Genomic DNA, 15,553 nt, shown 5'->3' with positions numbered 1-15,553 from the left:
CGTCATTAATGTCTTATACTCTACATCCTGTGCGTAGGCATTAGTATTAATCATCTTCATTTTACAGATGAGGAAACCAAGGCTTAGAAAGGCCAAATAAGGACTTCCCGGTAGTGAAAGTGTTCGTCACTTAGTTGTGTCTGATTCTTTTCAACCTCGTTCCTCCATCCATGGAATTCTCCAGGCAGGAATACTGCAGTGGGTAGCCATTCCCTTCTCCAGGGGATCTTCCCAACCCAGGGATTGAACCCAGGTCTCTTGCATTGCAGGCGGATTCTTTACTGTCTGAGCCAGCAGGTCTTCCCTGGGGGCTCAGACAGCTCAGCTGAGACTCCATACTCCCAATGCAGGGTGCCTGGGTTTGACCCCTGATCAAACTGATCGAACTGGGTTTGATCCCTGGTCACGGGCTTCCCTGGTGGCTCAGCTGGTAGAGAATCCACCTGCAAGGTGGGAGACCTGGGTTCAATCCCTGGGTAGGGAAGATCCCTTGGAGAAGGGAAAGGCTACCCACCCCAGTATTCTGGCCTGGAGAATTCCATGGACTCTATAGTCCATGGGGTCACAAAGAGTCAGACATGACTGAGTGACTTTCACTTTCACTTTCAGGGACCTAGATTTGCAATTAAGACGCAGGAAAATAAATATTTGGGGCGGGGTAGGGGAAGGACAAGTAAATCGCCAAGACCCCTCCACCAGCCAGTGGAGAGCTAGAACTCAGACTTGGAAGTGGGACTCCACAGCTCAGGCTCTGGATAACAAACCCCATACCAGCCACCCCCTCCACACCACAGACAAGGTCCACAGACTGGAGAAATGGGTGAAACTTCACAAGATTCAATCCAGCAGGTATAAAGGAAGTTCCCTATATTTAGGTCTAAAGAAGGCGCAGGGGAGATATGACTCAGAGCAGCACTTGTGAAAATGATTGGGTGTTTTATTTGGCTGCTAACTAATAAAAGCAACATTGTGGTGTGGTTGATCAAACTGCAAGTCTGAGCTCTGGATGTATTAAAAGAAACACAGGGTTCAAAATGAAGGAGGGGATGGTTCTAACTCTCTATGAAGATAAATTCACATGTAAAACACTATCTATTCACTGTTAGACTTTGTACATTATCAAGGAAACTGACAAACTAGACTACTTCTAGAAGAGAGTGAGATGCACATGGGGCCTGAAAAAATTTTAGAGGAATATCAATATTCTGAAAGGTGGAAATGTAGGAGGAGGAATAACTCCAGGGATCAAAACTAGACCAATGGGTAGAAGTACTGTGAGGCGGTTTCTGGGTAAGTTTAAAGCTGTCTCATAAAAGAGAATTTCCTATTATTAGAAGTATACAAGTAGAACTTCCCTGGTGGCCCAGCAGTTAAGAATCTGCCTGCCAGTGCAGAAGACAGGGGTTTGATCCCTGGTCTGGGGAGATGCCACACGTGGCAGAGCCACAATTACTCAGCCCACGTGCCTAGAGCCTGTGCTCTGAAACAAGAGAAGCCCCACTCGCTGCAACTAGAGAAAGCTTGCACGCAGCAGTGAAGATCCAGCACAGTGAAAAACAAGTTAAAAAAAAAAAAGAAGTATACAGGCAGAGGCATGGAAACCTCTCTTTGTTGTTGTTCAGGCACTAAGTTGTGTCCAACTCTTCGAGACCCGGCGCACTGCAGCACACCAGGATTCCCTGTTCTTCAGTCCTTCAGTGGAGTTGGTTTCTGGAGTTCGCTCAAATTCAAGTCCATTGAGTTGGTGATGCCATCCAACCATCTCATCCTCTGTCATCCCCTTCTCCTCCTGCCTTCAATCTTTCCCAGCATCAGGGTCTTTTCCAGTGAGTCAGCTCTTCACGTCAGGTGGCTCTTTATTGGACCTTCAGCTTCGGTTTTGATCTCCTTGCAGTCCAAGGGACTCTGAAGAGTCTTCTCCACACCACAATTCAAAAGCATCGATTCTTTGGCACTTCTTTAGGGTCCAACTCTCACATCCATACATGACTACTGGAAAAACCATAGCTTTAACCATATGGATCTTTGTCGGCAAAGTGATGACTCTGCTTTTTAGCATCCTGTCTAGGTTTGTCATAGCTTTCCTTCCAAGAAGCAAGCGTCTTTTATTTTCATGGCTGCAGTCATTGTCCACAGTGATTTTGGAGCCCAAGAAAAGAAAATCTGTCATTGATTCCATCTTCCCCCTTCTATTTGCCATGAAGTGATGGGACCACATGCCATGATCTTAGTTTTTTGAATGTTGAGTTTTAAGCCAGCTTTTTCATTCTCCTTTCACCCTGATCAAGAAGCTTTTTAGTTCCTCCTCACTTTCTGCTATTAGAGTGCTATCATCTGCATATCTCCCAGCAATCTTGATTCCAACTTGTGACTCATCCAGCCCAGCACTTCACACATGTACTCTGCACATGGGCTTCCCTGGAGGCTCAGCGGTAAAGAATCCACCTGCAATCCACCAGCAGTAGGAGGCACAGATTGGATCCCTGGGTCAGGAAGATCCCCTGGAGGAAGGCATGGCAACCCACTCCAGTATTATTCTTGCCTGGAGAATCCCATAGACAGAAGAGCCTGGTGGGCTACGGTCCATAGCATCACAAAGAGTTGAACACGACTGAAGTGACTTAGCGTGTGTGTGAACCTACTGCATATAAGTTAAATCAACAGGGTGACAATATACAGCCTTGTCATACTCCTTTCCCAATTGTGAACCAGTCAGTTGTTCCATGTAAGGTTCTGTTGCTTCTTGACCTGCATACAGATTTCTCAGGAGGCAGGTAAGGTGGTCTGATATTCCCATCTCTTTAAGAATTTTTCACAGTTTGTTATGATCCACACAGTCAAAGGCTTCAGAATGGTCAATGAAGCAGAAGTAGCTGTTTTTCTGGAATTCCCTTGCTTTCTCTATGATCCAATGAATGTTGGCAATTTGAATCTCTCCTTTAGATTTGCCAGGCCACTTTGGCCAATAATTTTTTTAAATTAATTTTTATTGCAGTATACTTGCTTCACAATATTGTGTTAGTTTCTTGTACAGCACAGTGAATCAGCTACCCGTACACATACACTCCACTCTTTCTTAGACTTCCTTCCCATTTAGATCACCACAAGGCATCGACGGCCAATCCTTTGTAACTCATTCTTTTTTCTTTTTGAAGTCCCGTTTCTCTTTATGCATTTGACAACAAGCATATCATCTTACCTCCCGCACCGAGATTAAAATCCCAAGGGTGAGGACCCTGGCTTCTGCCCTCGTGGGCCCGCAGCTGCTAAGGCAGGACAGAGTCTTAATAAACCATCAAATCATTAAGGACTTAATGACTGCTTCCCGGTGAGCCTGCCTCTAAAAAGCACCAGGAATGTGATTCATGGTCTCCTAAGGAAATCTGCTTTCTTTCCTCTCTTTCCTCTGAAGGAAATAATCGGGTTTGGAGCTGGGTGATGTCTGGGGGGCCGAACCCCAGGCAAAGGGTGGGAAGTCTGGGGCTCCATTGCTCACCTCCGGCCCAGGTTAGAGAACATCCTCCAAGAACAGGCTGTTCCCCAGATTCCTCCGGAGTCACACAGGCCCTAAGACCGCGCAGCATCTCCCCTGAAAGAGCGGCATTGTACGCCACTTCCTGACCCAGCTGGCCCCTGTGTCCCAGGCTGGTTCCGGAGAGCAGATTATCAGCAGGCACGGCAGGAAGGGCCGCTTTCCCCCAGTCTACCCCCTCCCCAGCCCCCCACCACTGTCCTCTGCGCCCTCAGGACAGTGGCTGCCAACGGGAACTCTTCAGGCCGTGCTTCTCTGGGGAGCCAGGCCCGGGCTGGGGCTGCGGGGGCAGCTGGCCACGGTCGGGTCACGCACACAGCTGCTGGCAGGGCCCAGCGCTCGGTCTGCCAAGGCCGGGCTGGCTCGCAAGGTTCCATGGCAGGGGCAGGCACCGAGGATGTGCCTGGTGGGGGCGTGGGGGGGGGGGTTGGCAGGGGGTGGTGGCAGGTCCCCAAAGCCAGGGACCAGAGGGCTCACCGCCTGGGGCAAGTATAGGAAAACCGGAGACCAGGCAGGGCAGAAGGAAAAAGCAGGAAGTGGGACAGAAAGGAGACAGAAGGAATGACAGGGGCACGCAGTGGGTGGGAAGCATTTGCTCAGCAAAGCCACAGGTGGCCACCACCAAGGGCCTCAGGGATGCCCAGCACGGGGTGGGGGGCAACCCTTACTGCATCAGCTTCGGAAGCTTGGGGTAAACAGATGAGGCAGGTGGTCCTGTTAGCGCCTGTGACTTGGTTTGCTCTCTTATCTACCTCCCGTACCCGAGTCTGCAATCCTGCAAAAGTTTCCAGAATCTTCTTTCCAAGTGCCTGATCCCGAGATGCAGGGCAGAAAGGATTCAAAATGTCCCCCAGCTCTGTAACTTGTGAGTCGTACAAACCAGTGTTGGGAGCAGGGTGGCCAGGGCTGTGAAACACCCAGAATAGCTGAAGAAATAAGCGTTCAAGGTGGAAAACACTGGGAAAGCCACATGAGTGTCCCTCCACAGGGGAATACAGAACGAGGTGCCTCCACATAATGGACAATTATGCAGCTCTGAAAGGAAGGAAATCCTGACACCTGCTCCAACACGGATGAGCCTCGAGGACATTAGGCTAAGTAAGATGAGCCAGTCACAAAAGGACAGACATTGTTGGGTTCCACTTGCATGAGAAATCTAGCGGAGCCACGTTCAGAGAGAAATAGAACAGGGTTTGCCAGGGGCTGCGAGGAGCGGGGCATGGACAGTTAAGGTTGAATGGGGACAGAGTTCCAGTTCCGGAAGATGAAGAAGTTCTGGAGATGGCTGGTGGTGATGGTCATGCAAAAATATGAAAGTACACACTGTACACTTAAAAAAGGTTAACATGGTAAAATTTATGACATGGACATTTCAAAATCTTCGATCTTTGTTGTGGTGTGTGGCATCTTTAGTTTCGGGGCGTGGGATCTAGCTCCCTGACCAGGGATCGAACCTGGGCCCCCTGCATTGCGAGCTCAGAGTCTTAGCCACTGGACCACCAGGGAAGTCCCGGTATACACATTTTTACCATGATAAAAACTCACAAAAAGAGGAACTGACGTATGCTACAACAGGGATGAACCTCAAGTCCATGACGCTAAGATGCCAGACACAAAATGCCACGTGTTGTATGATTCCACTTATATGAAAGCTCCAGAATAGGCCAATCCACAGAGACAGAAAGCAGATTGCTAATTGCCAGATTCAGCTAGGAAGGGGAACAGGGGAGCGACTGAACAGGTCCACTATTTCCTTTTGGAGTGATGAAACACATGGGCTGAATTAGAGAGCTGTGATGGTCATACAACACCATGAATGTATGAAATGCTACAGAACTGATACACTTTACATTGGCTGAGACAGACAATTTTATGGTATGTGTAAAACAAAAAAAAAATTTTTTTAAGGAAGAAAATACAGAAGAACTGTGATTTTGACCAAATATCTACTATATGCAGGGCAGGGCTGCCATCTAGGCTGTAGGACTGTGCTATACAAAGCCAGGTGGGTCTTTCACAGGCGATGGGGATGATCCATGTACCTGGACCAGCGCTGCCTGTGTACAGGATACCATACTGGTGCCACTGGAGATGCGAGTGAAAGTGGATCTTGTCACCAAAGAGTTAACTGTTTATAGGGAGATAAAGACCATCCTCTTCCTGTTCCTCTTCCTATTCTTTCCTTCCTTGTCCTGACTCTGCAATTTCACATGAGGAAAGAAAGCAGCGTGGGTGCACGGGTTACCTATGCCTGTGTGTGCAAGCAAGACCAGAAAGCGAAAGCCAAAATGAGATGGGAATTCCAGAAAACGTTTGGAGACCCCAAAAGGGCTCTCTCTACCTTATCACATGAAAAGTCAAAAGAACAAGCAGGGAATGGGCGTGCTGCTTTCAGCAATGATGCCATATCGATGATAAACGCCTATTTTTTGCCTCTGTCTTTTCTGTCCAGAGTGATCTTTGAACTAAAACAGTCAGTGTGTCGAAAGAGCAAACCCAAGGCGAGTCAGGAGTCTCCCCGGTGCTGAGTGAGCTCAAGCTTCCGACCAACACACAAGGCATTAAGACAGCAAGGGTTGGGAAGATCCCCTGGAGAAGGAAATGGCAACCCACCCCAGTATTCTTGCCTGGAGAATCCCATGGACGGAGGAGCCTGACGGGCTACAGTTCATGGGGTCGCAAAAGAGTCTGACACGTCTGAGAGACTCAACAACAACACAAAGGTGATACACAAATACTCTGGGCGTCGTGGTGAGATCTTGGGGAAATGGACTGGTGCCCAAAGACCAGACATGGGTGAGGATAAAGGTGACTGACCGGAAGAGAAGAAGGCAAAATTCCACACATGATTCACAAGAGATTCCTCAAAGAGGCAGCACCCACCACCTGGAGCCCACTTACATTCTTGGAAGCAAGTCCTGTGAGACTGACCTTTCCCCTTTAAGACGTTAGGCCAGCATTTCAGGAAAACCAAGCAGATGGGGTGTGCATCTGACTTTTCATCCTCGAGGATCTTAACACAGTCTCGCATAACATCTTGTAGACAAGGATGAGAAAGAATAGGGGCTAACATGATGGGAAAGATGCCCCCCCCAGCTATGTACTCCTAAAGATCCCCAGAAATTTCCAACAGGCTCTGAATCAGACCATCCAGTACTGGAGTGACTGATTACAGAAAGGGGGACCCCAATGCATCCTCCTGATGGGGGGAGGGAGCCAACAAGCTCTGCCTTCCCACCCTCATTTATCAGGACTATGGAAGAGTCCCCTTCAACCAGGCCATTCTGCACATTCTCAGGCAAAGATCAGCATCCTCCCCACGCTTTGTCCCCCAGCCAAATGCAAGCTCCTGTACCCCATCAACGAGAGCAGCCCAGTGTCTCCTGTGGGGCTGAGCCACTCTGCACACCAGCTGCCTCCCCTCCCAGGGGAGGGCATCTATGACAACCGCGGGGTACCCACGAGGGCCTTCAGAAGGTCCCGGGATGGAGGGCATGACGGTTAGATCCTGAGACACCGCGTCTCAGGGAAAAAGGCGACTCTGGCTCATCTTCCCTCTTCCCCACCTGCAGGCGCCGTGGCTTCGGAAAGGCACACCCTGCCCTCACCCTAGTTCTGTTCTCTGGTCACAGAGGAAGCCTCGTTCTGCTTTCCAAGTGACCCCAACTGCCTCGCCGCCACATTCACAGGGGTTGCGCTGAGGACTCACGCGAGTCCCTCTTGGGGCCAAGACTCTGCCTAGAAAGTGATGCCTTGGGCCTGCCCGTCCAACGCATCCTCGTCATTCAGGAGGGGCCGAGCTGGGCTCAAGCAGCCTTTCGCAATGGCCTTGGCTTCCAGAGGGACAGCTGGTCTGCAAGAGTGGAAACCCTGAGCTGTGTCTTTCCCCAAACCACCCACATTGCTCAACTTCCTCTCCTCCCCTCACCATGCCCTCCAGCACTCTCCTCCACCCTGATTTCCAACCTGGAGGTTCATCTCGCCTTTTCTCTCTCAGCAGCACAGGGGTGACTTTGCTCTGACTTTCCCAAGACACAGGGGTGGGGCGTTGGGGGGTGTGCGGGTGAGGGGCATGTGGATGGCTCCAAGCCTCTCCCAGACACCACTAGGAGTGTCTCTGTGTCTAACGAATGAGTCAGGAGGCACTCGGGACACCCTGCCAGTGCCAGAGCCTGCCACTTCCCCTATCCCCCAAACCTCTGCTTTTTTGCTCCATTTCTACACCAAAATCCCCCAGAGAAGGGAACAGCTACCCACTTCAGTATTCAGGCCCGGAGAATTTCATGGACTGTATAGTCCATGGGGTCACAAAGAGTCGGACACGACAGAGCACCTTTCAAAGCACACTCACCTCCATATTACTCTGAAGCCTTCTCCCTCTACTCTCTACCCCAGACACAAATATAGCAGCAAGAATAACTCATGAGTCCTCCCAGCTGAGAAATCATGGGGTCACTGATCTCATGAAATCAAAACTCTGATGAGGCTGCAGCGACTCCCCCTCACACCTCCTCCTTCAGTTTTATTTCTCACTTCAGATGGTGGTCTCCACATGACTGTGACCCAATTTTCCCAAAGAACTTATAAATAGAGACCTATTTTACACAAGGGGGTGGCTGCACGAAAATATGGTACTTGACTCCGGCAGTGAATCCAGTCACGTTAAATCTTCCCAATTCACCTGTTCAGCTCATTCAAGTGTGTGGACCAGGTGTGCCTGGATCATCACGGCAACGGCATTTCTCCTTTATCGTCTAGCCCTTCAGTCTGTAGAGAGCATTCATTTGCATGATGCTGAGAAACCCTGGCAAGGAAGCTGGGCACACTTTATTTATTTATTTATTTTAAGATAAATAAGTATTTATTTATTTGGCTGTATCTGTTCTTGGTGGAGGCACTCTGGGTCTTGGTTGCATAGCGTGGGATCTCTAGTTGCGGCCCGCAGGCTTAGTTGCTCCAGGGCATATGGGATCTTAGTTCCCCAAACAGGGATCAAACCCTCATCCCCTGCATTGCAAGGTAGATTGGACCCTGGGCACATTTCATAAATAAACAAGTGGGCTCAGAGAGACCCAGCCACACCAGCCAGACACAGGCTCTACACTGTACAACCTTGATGGTTACAACTGAATTCTTAGCCAGAGCCAGCTTGTTTACTAAACTCCTGCTCTGACCTCAGCACATCTGTCATGATCTTTTGGTCCCATGAAAACAAAAAAGGAGAAAGTCTTTCAGAAAACCTAGACAGGCTACCTGAAGAAGACCTTCCTCGACGTCAGTCAGCCTCTAAACAAATCAACTAGTACTCATGTCATGGAAACAGGTCCTGGTCTCAGTTGTGGGCACACCTCCCACCAAACCTCCCTAACACACAGTTGTACTACGGCAACCCACTCCAGTATTCTTGCCTGGAGACTCCCATGGACAGAGGAGCCTAGCGGGCTACAGTCCATGGGGTCGCAAAGAGTCGGACACGACTGAATGACGATCACTTTCACTTCACTTTCACTCTTTCTCTAGAGGAACTCGCTCCAGGTTGAGGGGAAATAGACTTGAGTGTTGGGCCTGTGGAGTCCAAGGTCCCTGTGGGCAGACACTGTTGAGAGCACCTGGACTACACTCCATCGGGCAGAGGCCCCGGGAGCTTGCTCTCATCTGAGATAGTGACAGGTGGGTGACGTACTGAGAGGGGACCAAGAAGGGACATTCCTGAGCCCTGAACCCCAGTCCCCAGACAAATCAGCCAGCCCCTGCTCACAGTCTACGGCCAAATTCATAGAAGGGACCTTCTGCAAAGCCCCAAAGGGGATGCCTGTCCAGCCTCATTCTCTCTTTAAAAAAAAAAAATTTACTGGGCTGCATGCTTACGTGCTCAGTCATGTCTGATTCTTTCCAATCCTTTGGACTATACCCCCCCAGGCTCCTCTGTCCATGGGATTCTTTCGGGCAAGAACACTGGAGTGGGTTGCCATCTCCTCCTCCAGGGGATCTTCCCAACCCAGGGACTGAACCTGTGTCTCCTGTGTCTCTTGCACTGTAGGCAGATTCTTTACCTGCTGAGCCATCAGGGAGGCCCACCGGGTCTTAGTGACAGCACGTGGGAACTTCAGAACTGATCAGGGATCTAGTTCCTTGACCAAGGATTGAACCAAGGCCCCTTGAATTGGGAATGTGGGGAGTTTTAGCCACTGGACCACCAGGGAAGTTCCCCGCAGCCTCGTTCTGCAGAGAGTAAGCATGCATGCGAGAAGGACAAACAGCACACGATGTTTTTTTTTGGTCAGAGGCTCTCCAACCTGGCTGTACCTGAGTATCACCCAGCAGCCGACCCCTGGATCCCAGTATGCACCTAAGAGATTCCTTTGCTGCACCCACGATTCTTCTGGTATGAGAAGGGGCCACCATTCATCATACTCTAAGCCCAGCCGTGTTACAGAAGAACATTTTATGTCAGAGCCTAAGGGAGGAGAAAAAACTCAGCCAAGGGAAAATCGGGAACAAAGAGGAGGAAGAATGAGAGCGACGGAAAAGGAAATAATGTAGACAGTGGAAAAACGGAAAAAGAAGAGATTCCCTCAGCTCAGACACGCATACCTTGACATCAAGTAAATATAATCTTTTTTTCCCAGAAAACGTGAATTGACGCTAAGGACAAATTAGGAGATTATTCGTTTTACAGAAGAATTTGACATCAGATGCCTTTAAATAGAAATCGCTCCGCTAGTACATTTAAAATAGGATTCCTTTTACAGAAGTGTGATTTATACAAAACCCCTGTTACATAAACCTCAGAAAAAGAGTTCTCCTGCCATGTAGTCTGGCTAACTATAGAACTGGCCCAATAGAGATGGTCACCTATCTTCTTCCAAAAGATACCCAGCCCTGCTCCCCGTCACCTACTGTTTTATCTGATTATGGTTCACTGATTCTTAAAGGGCCCCTGGAATCTCTTATCTTCCCTCAACTCAAGGAAAAACTGCTCTGAACTTCCTTTTTTTAAACAAGAGTATTTATCTCTTTATTTTGTCGGGTCTTAGTTTGGGCACTCCGGATCCTCACTGCAGTGCACAGACTCCGTAGTGGTGGCACCGGGCTCTGGAGTGTGCAGGCCCAGTGGCTGCAGCGTGTGGGCTTAGCTGCCCTGAGGCGTGTGGGGTCTGAGTGATCAGGGATCAAACCTGCTCCCCCTGCATTGCAAGGCAAATTCTTAATCACTGGGCTGCCAGAGAAGTCCCTGAATTCTTTTCATACTGAATCATTCAACACATATTCCTTGAGGCCTCTCGTGTGTTGGGCGATACTCTAGGGATGGTGACTGCAGCCATGAAACGAAAAGATGCTTGCTCCTTGGAGGAGAAGCTATGACCAACCTAGATGGCATCTTAAAAAGCATAGATATTACTTTGCCAACAAAAGTCCGTCTAGTCAAAGCTATGGTTTTTCTAGTAGCCATGTATGGATGTGAGAGTTGGACCATAAAGAAAGCTGAGCACCAAAGAATTGATACTTTTGAACTGTGGTGTTGGAGAAGACTCTTGAGAGTCCCTTGGACTGCAAGGAGATCCAACCAGTCAATCCTAAAAGGAATCAGTCTTGAATATTCATTGGACGGACTGATGCTGAAGTTCCAATACGTTGGCCATCTGATTCGAAGAACTGACTTATTGGAAAAGACCCTGATGCTGGGAAAGATTGAAGGCAGGAGGAGAAGCGGGGGACAGAGGATGAGATGGTTGAATGGCAACACTGACTTGACGGACACAAGTTTGAGCAAGCTCCGGGAGATAGTGATGGACAGGGAAGCCTGACATGCTGCAGTCCATGGGGTAGCAAAGAGTTGGACACGACTAAGTAACTGAACTAAACTGAACTAGGGATACAGTTGTGAACAAAAAAAAAATGATGTCTCTGATGCTGTGACTCTTATGTAACAGTGGGAGAAGAGGAAGTAAATAAATAAAATACACAGTACATGCGATGGTGATCTACAGAAGCAAGACAAGGCTAACAATAGGGCTGGGGCATTCCAGGCTGGTGTTAGAAAGAACCTTACACAAGGTCATCAGGGGAGGCTGTCTGAGAAGTCGACACAGGCACACACTTGAAAATGATGAGGAAGCAAGCCCGGCAGACACCTCAGGGAACAGTTCCAGGCACAGCCCACCTGGCAGGTGTAAGAGATAGCTAGAGGTCAAGCATAGGACAGGGAAGTCTGGCGTGCTGCAGCCCATGGGGTCACAAAGAGTCAGACATGACTGAGCGAATGAACTACAAGAGGTCAAGTGTAGCTGGCGCTGAGAGGTCAGAGGTGGGAAGGGCCAAATCACTAGGGGCTATTGTTTAGGACCAGCCTTTGTTTTGGGCAAGACAGGAACCACTGGGAAGTTTTGAGCAAAAGGGTGACATGATCTGACTCACTTCTTTAGAGGATCCCTCTGGCTGCTGTGCTAAGAAGAGGCTTCAGGGACCAGCCTGGAAGCAGGGACAATGATCAAGCTGCTGCTGCGTTAGTTCACGTCGGAGATGATGGGAGCTCAGAGCCGGCTGAAGACAGTAGAGGAGCTGAGATGTGGTGGGATTTGGATACGTTTTGAAAGCAGACAGGATGCGCTGATGTTTGGACGTGGGGTGTGAGGAAGGAAGGAGTCAAGGAAAGTGAAAGTGTTAGTCGCTCAATCGTGTCCAACTCTTTGCGACCCCATGGACTGTAGCCCACCAGGCTCCTCTGTCCATGGGATTCCCCAGGCAAGAATACTGAAATGACTGCTATGCCCTTCTCCAGGGGATCTTCCCGACCCAGGAATTGAACTCAGGTCTCCCACCTTGCAGGCGGATTCTTTACCGGCTGAGCCACCAGGGAAGTCCAAGAAGTCAAGGAGGGCACCATAATTGTTTGCCAGAGTAATGAAAGGGCCCAGGTTGCCATTAACAAGATGCAGAGAATCATGGGAGGACAGGTTTGGGGCAGGGAAGATCGGTGCTTCTTTTTGGACATGTTAAATACAGGATGCTCATTGGATATCCAGAAGGAGCTATAAATGAGCCAGGGGATGTGCAAGCCTGGAATCTGAAAGAGGCTCTCACTCACCCTTAAGTCGCTCAGTCATGTCTGACTCTTTTTGACCCCATGGACTGCAGCCCACCAGGCTCCCTCTGTCCATGGGATTTCCCAGGCAAGAGTACTGGAGTGGGTTGCCATTTCCTCCTGCAAGGGATCTTCCCAACCCAAGGATCAAACCCTAATCTCCTGCTTGGCAGGCACATTCTTTACTAATGAGTTCTTACTAGATACATCAGTTTGATAGTCATCAGGATAGGTAGACCCTAACGGAATCAATGGCACCCCACTCCAGTACTCTTGCCTGGGAAATCCCATGGACGGAGGAGCCCGGTAGGTTGCAGTCCATGGGGTCGCTAAGAGTCGGACACGACTGAGCGACTTCACTTTCACTTTTCACTTTCATGCACTGGAGAAGGAAATGGCAACCCACTCCAGTGTTCTTGCCTGGAGAATCCCAGGGACAGGGGAGCCTGGTTGGCTTCCGTCTCTGGGGTCGCACAGAGTCGGACATGACTGAAGTGACTTAGCAGCAGCAGCAGCAGCAGCAGCAGCAACGGAATCAATATTCAGATATACTTGGTCAGTCTGGTGATCCTTCTTCACTGAGGCCTTGCGAGAAAGACAAGGGGGGGTGACCTGCTTTGGGAGGATGGGCACCAGGAAGCTGGCGGTGGATGTGTCAGTTTGGGGGGGAGGAGGCAGGGAGGGGCGTCTGGGGGAAGCAGAGGAAATATAAGGACGAAACATCTGGAGTCCCGTCACAGGCCCATCCATCCCAACTGCGTGGCTCCAGGCCTGGGGAGAGATTCTTCTGACTCATCTCCACTGAGAGAATACGTGGGTCAATGTCAAGCTCAAGGTTCCAGGAACGTGCCTATTAACAGACAACCGAAGCACAGGTGTCACTGGACTCAGGTCAGAGCCAAAGAGAGGACAGCGGACGTGAGCAGGCAGGATCCAGGTACTCTCGGGAGGCTCTGGACTGTCCAGCCGGCAGGCGGAAACCCCGATGGATATTTCCAGCCCCAGACCCAGGCAGTAGCAACGAGCTGGGGTGGATCTGCTAAATGGTCTTCTAAAGTGGAGAGATGGGTGGTTGCTAATTCTGGAGGCGGATTTCGTCATCAGCTCTGGGGCTGTGATGTGACTTCCTGGGAAAGCGGAGCAGCCAGAAACGTTCACTTCTTGTTTCTCAAGGGGTGAAGGAGAGCCCTTCCTCTGGGGAAAAGCCACATGGTTCAGAAGTGCAGGGTGTAGAGGGAGACGCCCAAAGGGCCCAGGCAGGGTGAACCCCCACCAGGCACCCAGGCCCGATGTCCTGCTGGTTTCTGGGCTACCAGCTCCTGATGATCATGACATGGTCAGACCTCTCATTCTAAAGTACAGCTCCTAAGGATTGCCCTGGTGGTCCAGTGGTTAGGACTGCCAATGCAGGGGCCCAGGTTTGATCCCTGGTCCGGGAACTAGATCCCACATGCCGCCAACACCTGGCATAGCCAAATAAATAAATATTTAAAAAGCAATAATAATAAAGCACAGCTCCTGGACTTCCCTGGTAGTCCAGTGGTTAAAACTCTGCACTCCACTGCAGGGGGCACGGGTTTGATCCCTGGTAAAGAACTAAGATTCTGCAAGCTGCATGCCATAGTCAAAATAAATAAATAAAAATAAAGCACAGCTCCAACCATGCTAGACACATCCAGGGACTCACAGCAGCACCGCAAGCCTCTGCTTCAAGCCACCCTTATAACCTAGATTAACACCCCTTCCCCAAACCATCTGTTTATTTAAGTTCTGCCATTACCTGGTCAGTCATGACTGTATTCATTCAATAAATTCACCCATCAAACAAATACTGAGCACCTCTGTCAAGTGCTGCACTCAGTTAACTCTCAGCTAACTCACAGTTAACTCAGGAGTAAGTCAGAAGTCCTGGCTTCAAAGACAGTCATGTAGGTGGGGAGAAAGATATAGTGGCATTGCCAATGGGAAGAGGGGTGGGTGGGTGCAGGATGTCGGGAGGCCTGGGGGTAAGCATCCCACCAGGCTGGACAAGCCAGACATGGCAGCCCTTCCCTGGACCCAATGAGCCTGCCTAGAGAAGGGGCATTCAGGAGAGAGGCCAGCCAGTGCCGGTCACAAAAGTGGGGGGTCAGTGTCCAATGGCAGTATTGCCAGAGTGTGAAAAAGCCAAGAGGAGGCTGGGACCAGAGAGTCCAGTTCACAGAGTTACAGGGCAACAGAAAAGAGAACTGTCCAAGCAGCCTTCCCTGTAAGCACCACTCCGCCCGAAACACATCAGTGGCTTCTCCTGTCGCAGAGCATGGGCTCCGGGGTGCGTGAGCTTCAGTAGTTGCAACTCCTGAGCACTAGAGCACAGGCTCAGTAGCTGTGCGGCACGGGATTAGCTGCTCTACAGCATGTGAGATCTTCCCGGATCAGGGATGGAACCCACGTCTCCTGCACTGGCAGGTGGATTCTTTACCACTGAGCCACCAGGAAAGTCCCTTAAAAGCCCCAATCTTAAAGCCGAGTTATTACAGTGTAAAAGCAGTGACTAGATAGACACGCTTCAATGTGTATACAAGGATCTCACCTCAACTGTGGAGAATGGATACTGCTAACTGTCTATTAGTGTGGGAAGGGTTACAGTGAAGTGATACATGGCTCTGCTCATCTGGAAATATGAATCGTTGATGGTTGCTAAGTGCTTGTCCTGCACCAGACACTGGTCTAAACCACATACAGACACACTAACTCCTCTGCCCTTAGGACAGCCCTTCACATTCCCCTACACATGGGGGAAAACCCTGGCTCAGGGAGCCCCAGTCGGCTGTCCAGGTGAGCAAGCGGTGGATACAGAATCTGAACACGGGACCCATGACCTTGACCACTCTTTGTGTGTTTCCAGATCGAAGACACAGTGAAAGCTCAACTACAAGTTTACAAACCGCATTACG

At 49.9% G+C, this 15,553-nt stretch overlaps 1 protein-coding gene and 1 non-coding gene across 3 annotated transcripts in view; both read right to left on the bottom strand.

Annotated features, from left to right (window-relative positions):
- HIP1 (huntingtin interacting protein 1) overlaps positions 1-15,553 on the bottom strand; it is a 132,823-nt gene that overhangs the window by 54,289 nt on the left and 62,981 nt on the right. The window lies entirely within an intron of this gene.
- On the bottom strand, positions 4,966-5,038 carry TRNAA-CGC (transfer RNA alanine (anticodon CGC)). Its single transcript has one exon. It is a non-coding gene; the product is annotated as a tRNA-Ala (tRNA).

The sequence above is a fragment of the Budorcas taxicolor genome, chromosome 2, assembly GCF_023091745.1.
Source record: "Budorcas taxicolor isolate Tak-1 chromosome 2, Takin1.1, whole genome shotgun sequence".
In the NCBI taxonomy this organism is placed as follows: domain Eukaryota; kingdom Metazoa; phylum Chordata; class Mammalia; order Artiodactyla; family Bovidae; genus Budorcas; species Budorcas taxicolor.
The sequence above is the reverse complement of the archived record's forward strand: the minus strand, read 5'-3'. Positions and strand labels throughout refer to the sequence as shown.